Source organism: Triticum aestivum, chromosome 3D (genome assembly GCF_018294505.1).
Source record: "Triticum aestivum cultivar Chinese Spring chromosome 3D, IWGSC CS RefSeq v2.1, whole genome shotgun sequence".
Classification (NCBI taxonomy): domain Eukaryota; kingdom Viridiplantae; phylum Streptophyta; class Magnoliopsida; order Poales; family Poaceae; genus Triticum; species Triticum aestivum.
Window position 1 is genome coordinate 346,453,326 of NC_057802.1, and position 20,360 is coordinate 346,473,685.

Sequence of the window (20,360 nt, forward strand, 5' to 3'; positions counted from 1 at the left end):
CTGATCTTGATGGTGGTTACTCTGAATCTGGATTGCTTCCTCCGGACAGCTGCTTCCCTCCCTATATGGCTGGAGGAGAAGAAGACGATCAATCCGTTGTCAAATCATGTGTTCCACATTTTTCCTTGTCAGGGATATGAATCAAGAGCTACAGCAGGAGGGGGCAATTTGTCCTACAGGCATTATGTAATTTATTATTGTGATAATTGCATTGCGATTTCAGTTATCGGTTAAATATGGAGGCGCTAAGCTTCCGCTCCTGCCGCCGCCGCGCCCCTAGGCCGCCGCCGCCGCACCACCGCCGTCGCCGCCCCTAGCCGCGCCGCCGCCGCACCTCATCTTTGCCGCCGCTGCCTTCCTACAGCTGCCGCAGCTTCTCCTCCCTCCCACAACCCTAGCCACTTCCCCTCATCGCCATGGCCTCACCCGGTTCATCCACCTCTAGTTCCACCAACAACAACCCGTTTGCCGGTCCCGATCCCGTCCTCATCCGCGATCCTGACATCCATCCCCGTGTCCCCGTGTGCCTTGATTACTCCACCTCCACCTACTATGCATGGAAAACGTATTTCTCTCTAGTGTTCCGCAAGTATCATCTTCATGATCATGTCGACAGTTCCGTTGATTCCAGCCTCATGCTTGGGGATGACGAGTGGACGACCATCGATGCTACGCTCATTCGTTGGTTCTACCTCACCATCTCCCGTGATCTCTTCCACACGGTGGTCACCGACGGGGATGACACCCTCGCCGTTTGGACCAAACTCAATGGGCTCTTCACCGACAACCAACTCCAACGCCGGGTTTTTCTTCAGCAAGAATTTTTTGGGTCTCATCAACTTGATTCATCCATCGATGGTTATTGCATGCGTCTCAAGAAACTTGCAGATGAGCTCCGTGACCTTGGTGAAACCATCTCCGACGACCTCCTCCTCAGCACCCTCACCGCCGGGATCAATGAGGAGTTCGGCAACGCTGCCTCGAACCTCACCTTGATCCCGGAGCCAACCTTTCCCAAGGTCAAGGCTTATTTGCGTCCGGAGGAGCGTTGCATGAAGATGGCGAAAACCAGGGCCACCCATACCGCCCTCATCGCCGGGACCTCCCGCGGCGGCCCGCCACCGCCGTCTCCGCGGGCGCCCGCCGCGCCGCGGTTCCCTCCACCGGCGGCTTCCTACGGGCAGTACCTGCCTCCCACGGTCTTCTTCCAGGGGCCGCCGCCCCAGCCGGCCTCCTCTGATCGCCGCTGTGGTGGGTGATACGTCCATTTTGCATCATGCTTTTATATCGATATTTATTGCAATATGGGCTGTTATTACACGTTATGTCACAATACATATGCCTATTCTCTCTTATTTTACAAGGTTTACATAAGGAGGGAGAATGCCGGCAGCTGGAATTCTGGGCTGGAAAAGGAGCAAATATTAGAAACCTATTCTGCACAACTCCAAAAGTCCTGAAACTCCACGAAGGTCATTCTTGGAAATAATAAAAAATACTGAACAGAAGAAATACGTCAGGGGGGCCACCACCTGCCCACGAGGGTGGGGGGCGCGCCCTACCCCCCCAGGGCGCGCCCCCTGCCTCGTGGGCCCCCTGTTGGCTCTCCGGTGGCCATCTTGTACTATATGAAGTCTTTCGTCGAGGAAAAAATCATAAGCAACCTTTCGGGACGAAACTCCGCCTCCACGAGGCGGAACCTTGGCGGAACCAATCTAGGGCTCAGGCAGAGCTGTTCTACCGGGGACACTTCCCTCCGGGAGGGGGAAATCATCGCCATCGTCATCACCAACACTCCTCTCATCGGGAGAGGGCAATCTCCATCAACATCTTCACCAGCACCATCTTCTCTCAAAACCCTAGTTCATCTCTTGTATCCAATTCTTGTCTCCAAGTCCGGGATTGGTACTAGTAGGTTGCTAGTAGTGTTGATTACTCCTTGTAGTTAATGCTAGTTGGTTTATTTGGTGGAAGATCATATGTTCCGATCCTATATGCATATTAATACCCCTCTGATTATGAACATGAATACGCTTTGTGAGTAGTTACGTTTGTTCCTGAGGACATGGGAGAAGTCTTGCTATTAGTAGTCATGTGAATTTGGTATTTGTTCGATATTTTGATGAGATGTATGTTGTCCATCCTCTAGTGGTGTTATGTGAACGTCGACTACATAACACTTCACCATTATTTGGGCCTAGGGAAAGGCATTGGGAAGTAATAAGTAGATGATGGGTTGCTAGAGTGACAGAAGCTTAAACCCTAGTTTATGCGTTGCTTCGTAAGGGGCTGATTTGGATCCATATGTTTCATGCTATGGTTAGGTTTACCTTAATACTTTTGTTGTAGTTGCGGATGCTTGCAATAGAGGTTAATCATAAGTGGGATGCTTGTTCAAGTAAGAACAGCACCCAAGCACCGGTGCACCCACATATCAAATTATTAAAGTACCGAACGCGAATCATATGAACGTGATGAAAACTAGCTTGACGATAATTCCCATGTGTCCTCGGGAGTGCTTTTCTCTATATAAGAGTTTGTCCAGGCTTGTCCTTTACTACAAAAAGGATTGGGCCACCTTGCTGCACTTTATTTACTTTTGTTACTTGTTGCTCGTTACAAATTATCCTATCACAAAACTATCTGTTACCACTTATTTCAGTACTTGCAGAGAATACCTTGCTGAAGACCGCTTATCATTTCCTTCTGCTCCTCGTTGGGTTCGACACTCTTACTTATCGAAAGGACTACGATAGATACCCTATACTTGTGGGTCATCAAGACTCTTTTCTGGCGCCGTTGCCGGGGAGTGAAGCGCCTTTGGTAGGTGGAATTTGGTAAGGAAAATTTATATAGTGTGCTGAAATTTACTATCACTTGTTACTATGGAAAGTAATCCTCTGAGGGGCTTGTTCGGGGTATCTTCACCCTGACCAGTAAAGCAAAGAGTTTCTCCTCAACCTACTGAACCTACTGAAAATGAAAATGAAAATGTCCACTTTGAGATTCCTTCGGGTATGTTAGAAAAACTGCTAGCTAATCCTTTTGTAGGAGATGGAACAAAGCACCCTGATGAGCACCTAATATACGTGGATGAAGTTTGTGGATTATTTAAGCTTGCAGGTATACCCGGTGATGTTGTTAAGAGGAAGGTCTTCCCTTTATCTTTGAAGGGAGATGCATCGACATGGTATAGGCTATGTGAAGATACGGGGTCATGGAACTATAAACGATTTAAATTGGAATTTCATCAGAAATTTTATCCTATGCATCCTGTTCATCGTGATCGTAATTATATATATAATTTTTGGCCTCGCGAAGGAGAAAGCATCGCTCAAGCTTGGGGGAGGCTTAAATCAATGTTATATTCATGCCCCAATCATGAGCTCTCAAGAGAAATAATTATTCAAAAATTTTATGCTCGGCTTTCTGAAAACAATCGCACCATGCTTGATACTTCTTGTGATGGCTCTTTTATGATGAAGACTATTGAATTCAAATGGAATTTATTGGATAGAATTAAACGCAACTCTAAAGATTGGGATCTCGACGAAGGTAAGGAGTCAGGTATGACACCTAAGTTTGATTGTGTTAAATCTTTTATGGATACCGATGTTTTCCGTAAGTTTAGCACTAAATATGGACTTGACTCTGAAATAGTAGCCTCTTTGTGTGAATCTTTTGCTGCTTATGTTGATCTCTCTAAGGAGAAGTGGTTTAAATATCATCCTCCCATAGAAGTAAAAGTAGCTGCACCTATTAAAGTTGAAGAAAAGACTATCACTTATAATGATCCTATTGTTCCTACTTCTTATGTTGAGAAACCACATTTCCCTATTAGAATAAAGGATCATGCTAAAGCTTCAACTGTGGTTCGTAAAAGCAATATTAGAACTTATACACCTCCTGAGCAAGTTAAAGTTGAACCTAATGTTGCTATTGTTAAAGATCTCTTGGCTGATAATATTGATGGGCATATTATTTATTTCTGCGGTGAAACTGCTAGAATTGCCAAACCTTGTGCTAAAGATAAACATAGACCTGTGGTAGGCATGCCTATTATTTCTGTTAAAATAGGAGATCATTGTTATCATGGCTTGTGTGATATGGGTGCTAGTGTTAGTGCAATACCTTATGACTTATACAAAGAAATTATGCATGATATTGCACCTACTGAGATAGAAGAGATTGATGTCACAATTAAACTTGCCAATAGAGATACTATTTCACCAATGGGAATTGTAAGAGATGTTGAAGTCTTGTGTGGGAAAACTAAATATCCTGCTGATTTTCTTGTTCTTGGTTCCCCACAAGATAGCTTTTGTCCCATTATATTTGGTAGACCCTTCTTGAACACTGTCAATGCTAGGATAGACTGTGAAAAGGATGTTTTTTTTGTTACTATAGGCTTGGGTGATATGTCTCATGAGTTTAATTTCTCTAAATTTAGTAGACAACACCGTGAAGAAGAATTGCCTAGTAAGGATGAAATTATTGGTCTTGCTTCTATTGCCGTACCTCCAAGTGATCCTTTAGAACAATATTTGCTAGACCATGAAAATGATATCTTTATGAATGAAAGAAGGGAAATAGATGAAGTATTCTTTAAACAGGAACCTATCCTGAAGCACAATTTGCCTGTTGAAATCCTAGGGGATCCTCCTCCACCCAAGGGTGATCCCGTGTTTGAGCTCAAACCTTTACCTGATACTCCTAAATATGCTTATCTCGATGAGAAAAAGATATATCATGTTATTATTAGTGCTACCCTTTCAGAGCATGAAGAAGAGAGACTATTGAAAACTCTGAAGAAGCACCGTGCTGCTATTGGATATACTCTTGATGATCTTAAGGGCATTAGTCCCACTCTATGTCAACATAAAATAAATTTGGAAGAAGATGCCAAACCAGTTCGTGATCATCAACGAAGGTTGAATGCTAAGATGAAAGAAGTGGTAAGAAAGGAAATACTAAAGCTCCTTGAGGCAGGTATAATTTATCCCGTTGCTAATAGTCAGTGGGTAAGTCATGTCCATTGTGTCCCTAAGAAGGGAGGTATTATTGTCGTACCTAATGATAAAGATGAATTGATTCCGCAAAGAATCATTACAGGTTATAGGATGGTAATTGATTTCCGCAAATTAAATAAAGCTACTAAGAAAGATCATTACCCCTTACCTTTCATCGATCAAATGCTAGAAAGATTATCCAAACATACAGATTTTTGCTTTCTAGATGGTTATTCTGGTTTCTCTCAAATACCTGTGTCAGCCAACGATCAATCTAAAACCACTTTTACTTGCCCTTTTGGTACTTTTGCTTATAGACGTATGCCTTTTGGTTTATGTAATGCACCTGCTACCTTTGAAAGATGCATGATGGCTATATTCTCTGACTTTTGTGAAAAGATTTGTGAGGTTTTCATGGACGACTTCTCCGTTTATGGATCCTCTTTTGATGATTGCTTGAGCAACCTTGATCGAGTTTTGCAGAGATATGAAGAAACTAATCTTGTTTTGAATTGGGAAAAGTGCCACTTTATGGTTAATGAAGGTATTGTCTTGGGGCATAAGGTTTCTGAAAGAGGTATTGAAGTTGATAAAGCCAAGGTTGATGCTATTGAAAAGATGCCATGTCCCAAGGACATCAAAGGTATAAGAAGTTTCCTTGGTCACGCCGGTTTTTATAGGAGGTTCATTAAGGACTTCTCAAAAATTTCTCAGCCTCTGACTAATTTATTACAAAAAGATATACCATTTGTCTTTGATGATGACTGTGTCGAAGCATTTGAAATACTTAAGAAAGCATTGATCTCTGCACCTATTGTTCAGCCACCTGATTGGAATTTACCCTTTGAAATTATGTGTGATGCTAGTGATTATGTTGTAGGTGCTGTTCTAGGACAAAGAGTTGATAAGAAATTAAATGTTATTCAATATGCTAGTAAAACTCTAGACAATGCTCAAAGAAATTATGCTACTACTGAAAAAGAATTCTTAGCAGTTGTACTCGCCTGTGATAAGTTCAGACCTTATATTGTTGATTCTAAAGTAACTATTCACATGGATCATGCTGCTATTAAATATCTTATAGAAAAGAAAGATGCTAAACCTAGACTTATTAGATGGGTTCTCTTGCTACAAGAATTTGATTTGCATATTGTTGATAGAAAGGGAGCTGAGAACCCCGTTGTAGACAACTTGTCTAGGTTAGAAAATGTTCTTGATGACCCACTACCTATTGATGATAGCTTTCCTGATGAGAAATTAAATGTCATAAATGCCTCTTGTAGTACTCCGTGGTATGCTGATTATGCTAATTATATCATGGCTAAATTTATACCACCTAGTTTCACATACCAGCAAAAGAAAAAGTTTTTCTATGATTTGAGACATTACTTTTGGGATGACCCACATCTTTATAAAGGAGTAGATGGTGTTATTAGACGTTGTGTACCTGAGCATGAACAGGAACAGATCCTACGCAAGTGTCACTCCGAGGCTTATGGAGGACACCACGTTGTAGATAGAACTGCACATAAGGTATTGCAATCTGGTTTTTATTGGCCTACTCTCTTCAAGGATGCCCGTAAGTTTGTCTTATCTTGTGATGAATGCCAAATAATTGGTAACATTAGTAGACGTTAAGAAATGCCTATGAATTATTCACTTGTTATTGAACCATTTGATGTTTGGGGCTTTGATTATATGGGACCTTTTCCTGCCTCTAATGGATATACACATATTTTAGTTGCTGTTGATTACGTTACTAAGTGGGTAGAAGCTATTCCAACTAGTAGTGCTGATCATAACACTTCTATTAAAATGCTTAAAGAAGTTATTTTTCTGAGGTTTGGAGTCCCTAGATATTTAATGACTGATGGTAGTTCACATTTTATTCATGGTGCTTTTCGTAAAATGCTTGCTAACTATGATGTTAACCATAGAATTGCATCTCCTTATCACCCGCAGTCTAGTGGTCAAGTAGAATTGAGCAATAGAGAGCTCAAATTAATTTTGCAAAAGACTGTTAATAGATCTAGGAAGAATTGGTCCAAGAAACTTGATGATGCATTATGGGCCTACAAAACTGCATATAAAAATCCTATGGGTATGTCTCCGTATAAAATGGTTTATGGAAAAGCATGTCAGTAACCTCTCGAACTAGAACATAAGGCTTATTGGGCTATTAAAGAGCTCAACTATGATTTCAAACTTGCCGGTGAGAAAAGGTTATTTGACATTAGCTCACTTGATGAATGGAGAACCCAAGCTTATGAAAATGCCAAGTTGTTTAAAGAAAAAGTTAAAAAATGGCATGACAAAAGGATACAAAAGCGTGAGTTTAATGTAGGTGATTATGTATTGCTATACAACTCTCGTTTAAGATTTTTTGCAGGAAAACTTCTCTCAATGGGAAGGCCCCTACGTTATCGAGGAGGTCTATCGTTCCGGTGCCATAAAAATCAACAACTTCGAAGGCACAAATCCGAAGGTGGTGAACGGTCAAAGAATCAAACATTATATCTCAGGTAATCCCATAAATTTTGAAACCAATATTATTGAACCGTAACCCCGGAGGAATTCATAAGGAACACTTTCCGGAATGTTTCAGACTCCGAAAAGGAATAGGTATGTGGTACGGTAAGTAAACCGACTCCAAAACAATTTTTATGGCAATATTTCTCCGTTTTGGAATATTTAGAAAAATAGAAAAATACGAAGTAGTCCGGGAAGGACACGAGGCCTCCACGAGGGTGGAGGGCGCGCCCTACCCTACTGGGCGCGCCCCCCTACTTTGTGGGCACCCCGTGTGCTCTCCGGACTCCGTTTTCTTGCACGATAGATATTTTGGTCAATAAAAATTCATTATATAATCTCCCGAAGGTTTTGACTCCTGTATCACGCAATTATCCTTTATTCTTGTTTCGAGCTATTTTCTGTCAGGGTTGTCAAGGCCAGGCATCATGTCGTCCCCCTCCTCCAACAATGGGGACAACGATGCTTGGCTAATGAAGATAGAGCTGAAGAGGGAAGAACCCATGGAGATCAACAAGGATGAAGGGATCAAGAAGGCCACGAAGGATCAAGCTCCGGCGGCAGAAGACATCCTTCAACTTGATCATAATCTTCTTACCCCAACTGAGATCGAAGCTTTCAAGATGATTGAGTTAGCTCGTATACAGAACAAGTATCTCACACGTGAAAATATTTTGTTGAAGGAGCATATTGTTGCACTCAAGGGCATTATCCCCAAGCTGGAGGATCTCTTACGCTCGATGTGCGACTATCCATCATCACCCCCATCCTCTTCACCAGCAAAGGAAATATAATCACATGGGTATGGGCACTCCCCTTGGCAACTGCCAAGCTTGGGGGAGGTGCCCCGGTATCGTATCACCATCACACTCCTATCTTTACCGCTTTCTTAGTTCGGTCCTATTAGTAGTATCTTGATCTAGTAGAATAAAATTTATGGCATGGTCTAGTTTTGAGTTTTGCTTTATGATCTCTCTATGTAGTCGAGTCCGTGAGCTTTATAATAAAGATTAGTGTTGAGTCAAGGGCTTGATTATTTTTCCATGATCTTAAGTGAAGAAAAAAAAGAGAGAAAAGAATAAAAAGAAACAAAGAGATCATATTGATCTTATTGAGAGTAATGACTTCACATAGGAAGAGTATGATGATTAAAAATTGTTGAGAGTTGACAAGCATAGCTTTGGTCATCGTTGCAATTAATAGGAAGTAATAAGGAAAGAGAGGTTTCACATATAAATATACTATCTTGGAGATCTTTTATGATTGGGAGCACTCATTAAAATATGACATGCTAAAGAGTTGATGTTGGACAAGGAAGACAACGTAATGAGTTATGTTTTCTTATATCTGAGATAAAATATATTGTCATGGATCATCCAACATGTTGAGCTTGCCTTTCCCCCTCATGCTAGCCAAATTCTTTGCACCAAGTAGAGATACTACTTGTGATTCCAAAAAACCTTAAACCAGTTTTGCCATGAGAGTCCACCATATCTACCTATGGATTGAGTAAGATCCTTCAAGTAAGTTGTCATCGGTGCAAGCAATAAAAATTGCTCTCTAAATATGTATGACTGATTGGTGTGGAGGAAATAAGATTTATACGATCTTGTAATGTGGAAGAAATAAAAGCGACGGACTGCATAATAAAGGTTCATATCACAAGTGGCAATATAAAGTGACGTTCTTTCGCCTTAAGATTTTGTGCATCCAACCCTGAAAGCGCATGGCAACCTCTGCTTCCCTCTGCGAAGGGCCTATCTTTTACTATTATCGTCTACCTTATGCAAGAGTCATGGTGATCTTCACCTTTCCTTTTTACATTTTATCCTTTGGCAAGCACAGGGTGTTGGAAAGATCCTGACACATATATCTAATTGGATATGGGTTAGCATGAATTATTATTGTTGACATTACCCTCGAGGTAAAAGGTTGGGAGGCGAAACTATAAGCCCCTATCTTTCTCTGTGTCCGATTAAAACTCTGTAACCACAAGTATTGTGTGAGTGTTAGCAATTATGAAAGACTAAATGATAGTTGAGTATGTGGACTTGCTGGAAAGCTCTGACATAGACTCTTTCTGATGTTATGATAAATTGCAATTGCTTCAATGACTGAGATTATAGTTTGTTAGTTCTCAATAAAGTTTCTGATTCATACTTGGCATTGTGAATAGATTATTACTTGAGCATAAGAAATCATATGACTATATCCATTTATGTTGCTGTTATGAGAATAATCATGATGCCCTCATGTCCGTATTTTATTTTATCGACACCTCTACCTCTAAACATGTGGACATATTTATCGTTATCGGCTTTCGCTTGAGGACAAGCGAGGTCTAAGCTTGGGGGAGTTGATACGTCCATTTTGCATCATGCTTTTATATTGATATTTATTGCAATATGGGCTGTTATTACACGTTATGTCACAATACTTATGCCTATTCTCTCTTATTTTACAAGGTTTACATAAGGAGGGAGAATGCCGGCAGCTGGAATTCTGGGCTGGAAAAGGAGCAAATATTAGAGACCTATTCTGCACAACTCCAAAAGTCTTGAAACTCCACGAAAGTCATTATTGGAAATAATAAAAAATACTGAATGGAAGAAATACATCAGGGGGGCCACCACCTGCCCACGAGGGTGGGGGGCGCGCCCTACCCCCCAGGGTGCGCCCCCTGCCTCGTGGGCCCCCTGTTGGCACTTCGGTGGCCATCTTCTACTATATGAAGTCTTTCGTCGAGGAAAAAATCATAAGCAACCTTTCGGGACGAGACTCCGCCGCCACGAGGCGGAACTAAACTAGGGCTCCGGCAGAGCTGTTCTGCCAGGGACACTTCCCTCCGGGAGGGGGAAATCATCGCCATCGTCATCACCAATGCTCCTCTCATCGGGAGAGGGCAATCTCCATCAACATCTTCACCAGCACCATCTTCTCTCAAAACCCTAGTTCATCTCTTGTATCCAATTCTTATCTCCAAGTCCGGGATTGGTACTAGTAGGTTGCTAGTAGTGTTGATTACTCCTTGTAGTTGATGCTAGTTGGTTTATTTGGTGGAAGATCATATGTTCAGATCATATATGCATATTAATACCCCTCTGATTATGAACATGAATATGCTTTGTGAGTAGTTACGTTTGTTCCTGAGGACATGGGAGCAGTCTTGCTATTAGTAGTCATGTGAATTTGGTATTTGTTCGATATTTTGATGAGATGTATGTTGTCTATCCTCTAGTGGTGTTATGTGAACGTCGACTACATAACACTTCACCATTATTTGGGCCTAGGGGAAGGCATTGGGAAGTAATAAGTAGATGATGGGTTGCTATAGTGACAGAAGCTTAAACCCTAGTTTATGTGTTGCTTCGTAAGGGGCTGATTTGGATCCATATGTTTCATGCTATGGTTAGGTTTACCTTAATACTTTTGTTGTAGTTGCGGATGCTTGCAATAGAGGTTAATCATAAGTGGGATGCTTGTTCAAGTAAGAACAGCACCCAAGCACCGGTGCACCCACATATCAAATTATTAAAGTACCGAACGCGAATCATATGAACGTGATGAAAACTAGCTTGACGATAATTCCCATGTGTCCTCGGGAGCGCTTTTCTCTATATAAGAGTTTATCCAGGCTTGTCCTTTGCTACAAAAAGGATTGGGCCACCTTGCTGCACTTTATTTACTTTTGTTACTTGTTGCTCGTTACAAATTATCCTATCACAAAACTATCTGTTACCACTTATTTCAGTACTTGCAGAGAATACCTTGCTGAAAACCGCTTATCATTTCCTTCTGCTCCTCGTTGGGTTCAACACTCTTACTTATCAAAAGGACTACGATAGATCCCCTATACTTGTGGGTCATCAGTGGGTGTCGCGGTCGGAAGGGCAACGGCCAAGGCGGTCAGCCTCGTCAGCAGCAGGCCTCCGTGCGCTGGGCCGCGGCCCAAGACCCGTGGACGGGCCTGGTTCATGCGTACAGCATGCCAGTGCCACGTCCGCCCGCTCCCGGCCTCCTGGGCCTGCGTGCCGCCTCTCACCGGGCGCTGATCGCCGCGTCGCAGCACGCGCCGTACGCCGTGCTCCTATCAGCGTCGTACGTCGCGCCCGCTTGCGCCCTATGTTGCGATGCCGTACGCCGCGCTGCCGCCGGCTCCTTACGCCGCGACGCCGTACGCCGCGCTGCCGCCGGCCCCTTACGCCGCCCAACCGTCGGCGCCCCCACTCCCGTCCGCTCCGTGGGATCCGGCCCTCCTTGCGGCGCTCCACTCCGCCCCCTCGCCGGCCAACTACACGGGTGGCCGCGATTGGTACTTGGACACCGGCGCCACCGCTCATATGGCTGCCAACCCTGGTACTCTCCACACTTCTTATCCCGTCCATACTTCCAATCGCATTATCGTCGGTGATGGATCATCACTTCCCATTACACATATAGGCCATGCTTACTTTCCGTCTACATCCACACCGATATTGTTATCTAACATACTTGTGTCTCCCGACCTCATTAAAAATCTTGTTTTTGTTCGTTCTCTTACTCGTGAAAATCCTGTTATCGTTGAATTTGACATGTGTGGTTTTTCTATCAAGGACGCCCGTACCCGGATGGTGCTCCACCGATGTGATAGCCCCGACAAGATCTACCCGGTCCACCCACCCGCCTCCACCAACACATCTCCGGTCGCCCTCTCGGTCGGTGTGGACCTTTGGCACGCTCAGTTGGGACATCCCAACGACACCACTCTTTGTCATATTCTTCGGAGTTTTTCTTTCACTTGTAATAAGACCAACGGCCACATTTGTCATGCGTGTCGTCTAGGCAAACATACTCGTCTTCCCTTTAGCACTTCCTCTTCAGTTGCATCGTATCCATTTGAACTACTTCATAGTGATGTGTGGACTTCTCCAGTTGCGAGTAATACCGGCTATATTTACTATCTCGTCATTTTGGTTGATTTTTCGCACCATGTGTGGACCTTCCCGTTGCGGCGGAAATCCGATGTCATATCCATTCTCACCGCCTTTTACTCATATGTCACCACGCAGTTTGGTCGCTCCATTCATGCCATCCAAACCGACAATGGGAAGGAATTCGACAACCTTGCGGTTCGCAATCTCCTCGCCACACATGGGACGATCTTTCGTCTCACTTGCCCCTATACCTCGCAACAAAATGGGCGGGCCGAACAGGTCCTACGCACTCTTAATGATTGTGTCCGCACCCTATTGTTCCATGCTAATGTGCCACCCCGCTTCTGGCCCGACGCCCTTGCCACCGCATCACTTCCTATCAACATTCGGTCATGCCGTGTTCGCGGCAACTTTGCACCGCACCACCTGCTTTTAGGGAGCCCGCCATCCTATGACGACCTTCGCATCTTCGGGTGCCTTTGCTACCCCAGCATTGCCTCTACCACCCCTCATAAACTTGCTCCTCGCTCTCTCAACACCCAAGGCTACCGCTGCTACGACCCTATCTCACACCGTGTTTTCACCTCTAGACACGTTTACTTTGATGAAAGGATTTTTCCGTTTTAGCAGGTACCACCGTCCGAATCGCCGACGACTTCACCACCGGCTCCTGGCGACTCGGCTACGGGCTCCCTTGGTGCGCATGCGCGCCCTCGAGCCCACGTAGGGCCGCCTCCTGGCTTTGGCCCCCTGCCCCGCTCGAGGGCAGCGGGCTTGGTGCCTGGCCCCGCTGCTTCGGCCGACACCGCGGCGCCCCCGACATCTTTTCTTCAATGACAACGCTCGCGTCAGCGCCTGCCTCGCCACCCGCGCCTCTGGCGCCTTCCGCCCGGTCTCCTGCGCCGGGCTCTCCGACGGCCTCACCCATGATGACCGCGCCGGGCTCTCCGACGGCCTCGGCCGCGACGACCGCGCCGGCCTCTCCAGCGCCCGGGTCGCCCAGGTCCGCGCTGGCCTCTCCCGTGCCCTCGGCAGGCTCGTCCGCAGTGGGCTCTTCTTCATCCGCTTCGCCTGCTACCGCCCCGGACTTGCCGCCTCCCCGCATGGTGACTCGTGCCCGGACCGGTGCGCTCCGCCCGAGTCAGTGGTACTCCGCCGACGAGTATCTTCTTGCGGCTTCCACTATAGCTGGCCAAACGGGCCGGCCCGGCCCGGCACGGCACGGCCCATCTTAATCGTGGCTGGCACGGCCCGGCCCGCCGAGGCACGATTATTATACGGGCCGTGTCGTGCCGGCCCGCGTGCTGCAGCCTGCAGCCCAGGCATGGCCCATATGCTAATCGGGCCGGCCCACCGGCATGCTAGGCCCGCTAATCTGCCTCCTATTTTGCGCACTGGGCGTTTTTAGCCTATTTTTACCTCTTAGGCCACCTTAGGATACATCAAAAATAAAAAAGATAATCGGGTCGTGCCGTGCCGGGCCCGCGTGCTCGGCCTTCAGGCCCAGGCACGGCCCCTGGCGTGCCGCATGCCGGGCCTAACCCATTTAGCACGTGTCGTGCCGTGCCAGCACCGTGCCGTGCCGGCCGTGCTACCGGGCCGGCCCAGCTATCCCGACCCGTTTGGCCACCTATAGCTTCCCCCTTGGCACCGTCTCCCCTCCCATTGTCGGCTCGAGCAGCTCTTCGTGACCCTCATTGGCTCGCCGCGATGCAGGAGGAGTTTGACGCTCTTCAACGCAACCGCACCTGGCAGTTGGTGCCTCGGCCACCGCACACTAACGTGATCAGCGGCAAGTGGGTCTTTCATCATAAGACTCAACCTGACGGGACCCTTGAGCGCTACAAGGCTCGTTGGGTTGTTTGTGGTTTCCGCCAGCGTGCCGGTGTGAACTTCACCGACACCTTCGCCCCGGTTGTCAAACCGGGCACCATCTGCACTGTCCTGCAGCTGGTCGTCTCTCGCGCTTGGCCCGTCCACCAGATGGACGTCTCCAACGCGTTCCTTCATGGCCATCTCGCCGAGCAGGTCTACTGTCAGCAACCCATCAGCTACGTCGACGCCACCCAGCCGGATCACGTGTGCCTGCTCTCGCGCTCACTCAACGGGCTCAAGCAGGCCCCTCGTGCTTGGTACCAGTGTATTGCTGCATTCCTTCAGCAGCTTGGCTTCCAAGCTACTCGCTCGGATGCCTCTCTGTTCGTTTACCAGCACGCTAGTGGGACGGCTTATCTGCTGCTCTACGTCGACGACATCATCCTGACCGCTTCCTCGACCGAGCTTCTTCGTCAGCTCACGGCTCGCCTCGGCACCGAGTTCGCCATGAAGGACCTCGGCCCTTTGCACTACTTCCTCGGGATCGAGGAGTGCGGCGTGCGGACGGGTTCTTTCTTCATCAGCAGCAGTATGCCCAGGAGTTACTCGAGCGCGCCGGCATGCTTAACTGCAAGCCTGCACCTACGCCTATCGACATGAAGGCCAAGGTCTCCGCTCTTGAGGGCACTCCGGCACAGGACGCCGCTTTCTACAGGTGCTCTTCAGTACTTGACACTCACTCGGCCCGACTTGCAGTACGTAGTTCAGCAGGTGTGCTTACACATGCACGCTCCACGTGATTCTCACTGGTCCCTGATGAAGCGGATCCTTCGTTACATCCGCGGCACCATGGCTCTGGGTCTTACGTTGACGGCGTCCTCTTCCACTGACCTGGTGGCTTACTCAGATGCCGACTGGGTTGGCTGCCCAGACACTCATCGCTCCACCTCCGGCTACTGCGTCTACCTCAGACCCTCTCTCATCTCGTGGTCGTCTAAACGACAACCCATGGTGTCCAGATCGAGTGCCGAGGTTGAGTACCGCGTTGTGGCCAATGCTGTTGCCGAGTGTTCCTGGTTACGGCAGCTTCTCCAGGAGTTGCACCTTAGCGTGGCCAAGGCCACCGTTGTCTACTGCGACAACGTCTCCGCCGTCTACCTCTCCGCCAACCCCGCTCATCATCGTCGCACGAAGCACATCGAGCTCGACATTCACTTCGTGCGTGAGCAGGTGGCTCTCGGCCACATTCGGGTCTTGCATGTTCCCACTGCTCAGCAATTCGCCGATGTTATGACCAAGGGGTTACCGACGACTACATTCGAGGAGTTTCGGTCCAGTCTATGTGTCACAGATGCCGTATTGACTGCTGGGGGTGTTGAATATATTTTGTATAGGCAGTATATCGCATGTATATGTAGGATCATTTCCTACCTAGCCCCACCTCCTAGTTTGCATGTATAGTCAAGGCCGTGGGCTACTCATTGTAAATATATACGTGTGTGTATGCACCCAATTAATTGAGAGTTGCATTGCCAAACAATAAAAGATGATGACTGTGACGTGTGCATAACTACGACAAGCCATAATTTTTCTCATCTACGGGTGTCAAGTTTGTGTCCGTGACCAACTGACCATGTAGGCTGGTGGTGCTGCGGCAATGTAGCGGGTCGAACGCCAGCGGCACCATTCCGTAAGAAGTTGAGATACCATGTCGAGAAGGAAGAGGAAATGACAAATCTGGAACGATCATCAACCCCAATCAAGAACCGGGCCTCAAACAAACAAGAGAAAGAGATCCACGTCAACAGAAAGAAGAAGAAGGGTGGGGCGTTGCCATCAGACCCAACCGTGCGCGCAAGACGTGCGGGTCACCGCAACCCCACGCAGGCACCCACCGCCCACATGCCCGGATTTGACCGCCATGCCGAGCACCGGATCCTCGCCGTGCCGGCCGCGCGCGACTTGCCACGCCCAACGTGCGCTACTACACCGCGCACGTACCACGCTGCTGTTGCGTTTGTGCCGCTCGACTGACGTGAGAGCGGTGTGCGCCTTTGGCCGCTTGTTCACTCGAGAGGGGGACGGTGGTCGCCGTCAGATCAGCTGGCTGGCTAGCTCGCCCGTGCGGGGAACGGGATTTGGGGGCCGCTACAGGCCAACGGTGGTTTAATGCCGCGCCCGTGCGCGCCCCCGTCCCATTCCGTTCCGTCCAAGTGGGGCTTGCCTTGCTTGTGTCTGCGGCCTGCCCCCGTGATGGTATCGGTGAAACCGGGATCCCGGCGGGTTCTCCTGCGTCATGCATGCAGTGCTGCAGGTATGTTGTGCAGCTGACTTCTCACGGGCTATTACTGGTTATCAATTTTGCTCGGAATTTTTCTTACGGCCAATCTACAGAAGATCGTGGATTCTGGAGCGACGGGGTCATGTCTCATGCTAGAGTAGGTTTTTTTCGATAAAGGACATTTCATTGAATTGATATATCGAAATGATACAATCGCATCTAAAGAATGCCCGGCCTCTGCATAACTCGATGCACACAGCCAAGAAGTCCAACCGACCCAAAAAATAAAAACATTTTACAACTTAAAAAGGATAAATAAGTCCAGCCTATGATGTGGCAGATCCCGGCCTCTGCATAACTCGATGCACACAGCCAAGAAGTCCAACCGACCCAAAAAATAAAAACATTTTACAACTTAAAAAGGATAAATAAGTCCAGCCTATGATGTGGCAGATCCTATCCGGAGATCACACCGCCATCCATGGGGGGAGAAAATCTCCCTGGCCGTACGCTCCAGCCGTGTAGACGCCATCATAAAAAGGTCTCTGTCATCCGGCCTTTGCAGGATAGACCAAGTACGGAACTATGACGTACATACATGAATAACCTGCATAGGAGATGAAACACATTTTTTTATTAAAAACCACATCATTCCTGGTAAGCCACAATGCCTAGCATAAGGCAGCCGCCCCCACAAGAATATGTGCAGAAAATTGTTTATCAATACCCCTCAACCAATTGCCGAACATGTTACGAGCACTACGTGGTGGGTATAAATTTGAAGCTACTTGAACTATGGCCCAAACCGCCCGAGCGAACTTACACTCAAAAAATAAGTGCTTAATAGACTCGTCATGTTGGCAAAAGACACACGCCTTGGTGCCTTGCCAGTTGCGTCGTGCCAGGTTATCTCTAGTTAAGATTACCCCTCTATTTAGGAGGAATATCTTCACTCTTAGAGGGATTTTAATCTTCCACAATTTCCTGTTATCAATCGGAACATCACAATGAACCATTGCATCATACATGAATTTGACTGTAAACTTGCCATTTTGATGCAAATTTCATCAAAAGATGTCCGATTCATCTGACAGCTGAATAGCCTTTAGATGTATGAGTAGCTTATTCCAAGCTGCCAGGTGAGGTCCTAATAGGTCCCTACCGAAAAAAATATCAAGGTTTCTACGGGAAGTGGACGACGTACACGCAGCAGCAGCAGCATAAATTCTTGGCTTCAGGTGGTGCTCTGCCTGGCTGACATGATGAGGGAGAGTGTGGGGTCGCCTCATCTTTCAGATGCGACTAGACAACGAGCCTAGTACGTAGTGTACTCTCCAACGCATCAAAAGGCCATTTAATTTACCTCCTCTCTTTTTCCTTCTTAAAAACAAGAACTTCATTCCCCTTAATTAACATGCACAATCACGTCTGCGTCGTTAAGATGCCATTGATAATTATATCTCAGCCTTAAAAAACATTGATTTTTTTAAATCGCGTATTTTGGTGTGGTCTGAAATATTTCGAATCCTGAATTTCGAGCCAGACTCAAACTAATTTCAAAATAAATTTAAATTAGGTTAAAATCTAAAGAAATTTGAAATCACAAATTCCAGAAAAAAACTGAAATTTCGCATATTCCGATGAGGCCCGGAACTGTTTTGTTTACGAAATTAAAAACCTAGTTTCTTCCTAATATAGTCATTAAGATGCCATTGATAATTATATCTCTAGAATCTAAGCCCACTCATCCATTTTTCTTTGAGAAGATCTAGCTCATATTATCCATGTCTAGTGCAGAACTCGGCGCCGTAAGTCCATTTTTCCTTCACGGGTACGTCCAATCTTTTGTGATAGAAACATATATGATGTGGAGATAGACTATTTCTCCATATGGTTTCAGTAATCTATAGACGATGCATGCATGTAGTACGTACAGTAGAGTTCTAAAAGAGAGTCCGGTCCACTAATATGATTGATGTGCATGATTAATTGGCGGCCTTGAAGAAATTATAAAGTAATGCAGCTTCTTTACTTACTAATAATAATCATATCCGTGTGGAACCATTCTTGAATTGTAATCGTGTCACCTGCCCTGGCTTTTGTTCTCTTTTCCGGAGGGGGGCCCTAGCTTGCTTCTTTTGTGAGTGGGAGTGAGGTGCTTATGAAATTCAGTCACAAGAGACAAGCAGGCATGGGCTAAGTGTGGGGGGCAATAGGTTACACGCAAGATGACAATGGCCAATATTTAAGCATCAAAATGGTTCTCTTCCCTTTCACCTTTAGTGCGTTTGGAACTTTTCACCATCACAGGCCTCCCATGATTAGGTCCTACTATATTCTATCTCATGTTTCTCCGGAAACTAATGGTGGTTGTGGCAAAGGTAATCATACCATTCGTTCGTGAGGATTCTTTGAACTAGTTGATTGACCTCGGCGTTGCACTATTGGTCCTTGATTGTTTGGATTAGTATAGTATTCCTGCCAAATATCCGCGTTTTGCCAGGTTAATTCCCCGACAGCAAACTGAAAGCTCGAAAGTTTTGGAATTCCTGACGAAAGATTGCCCTAGATCGTGGTCCAACAAGAGCAAGAAACATCGTGGACCAAACTCACCCGGAAGCACAGAAACGTGGATGTAGCCACATTTTCGTGGTGGTCTAGTGTGCACATTTACTCTGCCGTACGAGGCCCTGATGGATCGTGCGGCCATGCATCCATCGATGCAACATAACCAGGATGTCGACCACGCGCGAATTCACAATCGATGTGTGTTTATTATACACGTAACAAAACAAAGACAATACGTAACCGTTCAATCAAGTAAGCTTGGATTCTTGACAAGAAACGGCGAAGATTTATGCATGCGTGCGTGCGCGCTGCTGCTTTACATCGCGGTCACGACGTATGGTTGGGACGTAGCAATCCACGTCGCCGTCGAGGCCGCGCTCGAGAGGGGGCAGGAAGGGCGCACGCGGCCCCGGCGGAAAGCGCCGCTGCCGCCGTGTCCCGGCGCAGGGGTCGCCGTCGGCCGCGCACATTGCGCGGACAGCGGCGTGGCCGGAGCAATCAGAGCGCGAACAGGTCACTGCTCACGGCAACCCGCTGCACGGCGGGCGACCTGTGCCCAGCCGTGCGCGCGCGTGCATGTTCGATTCAATCGGTTGGTGTTGGCGTCGTTCAGAATTAAAGACGCGCCGGGCGCGCTCGTGCGCACGCATGCATGCACGCCCGTCCGTGGTTAGCAGCAGTCCCTCTCGCGGCGGTACGAGGGATGGATGCCAGAATGAAACAAGGCGGGCATGCATGCAGCTGAGCTGCGTGATGGGCGTCCTTGATGGACAGCTTAATTGACGTGCAGCGCGGCAGGTGACGAGCTTTGAGCGCGCCAACCCCCTTCTCCTATCAAGTTTTCTCTTCTATCAGCCTATCAGGGATGGATGGATGGATGGGTTGATGGACGGAGTGGCTCATTTGGCAGGCATCTGTTGATGCTAGTTGTGAGGTCAAATCAAGTGGCATGTTCAGTGCGTCGTGGACTCTGTTGAACCCTAACAATGTTTTTTTCCGTTCTAATCAAAGCCCTAAGAATGTTTAGCTAGTGCTACTGTTTCCCCTAACCTTAACAGTTGCGCAATTGCTAGTTTGTGTACTTTTTGGCCTTTTGAGTCCCCATCAAGCATGCATGACCAGTTCCCAAAGTGACGGGCAATTGTTTTAGTTCCCTCTAGGAAAGGGGCTCCATCAACATTTTTTTTTCAGCTTGCTTTCGGCGAGTGTGAAGTTTATTCGCCAGTAACGGGCAGTGTTCATAAA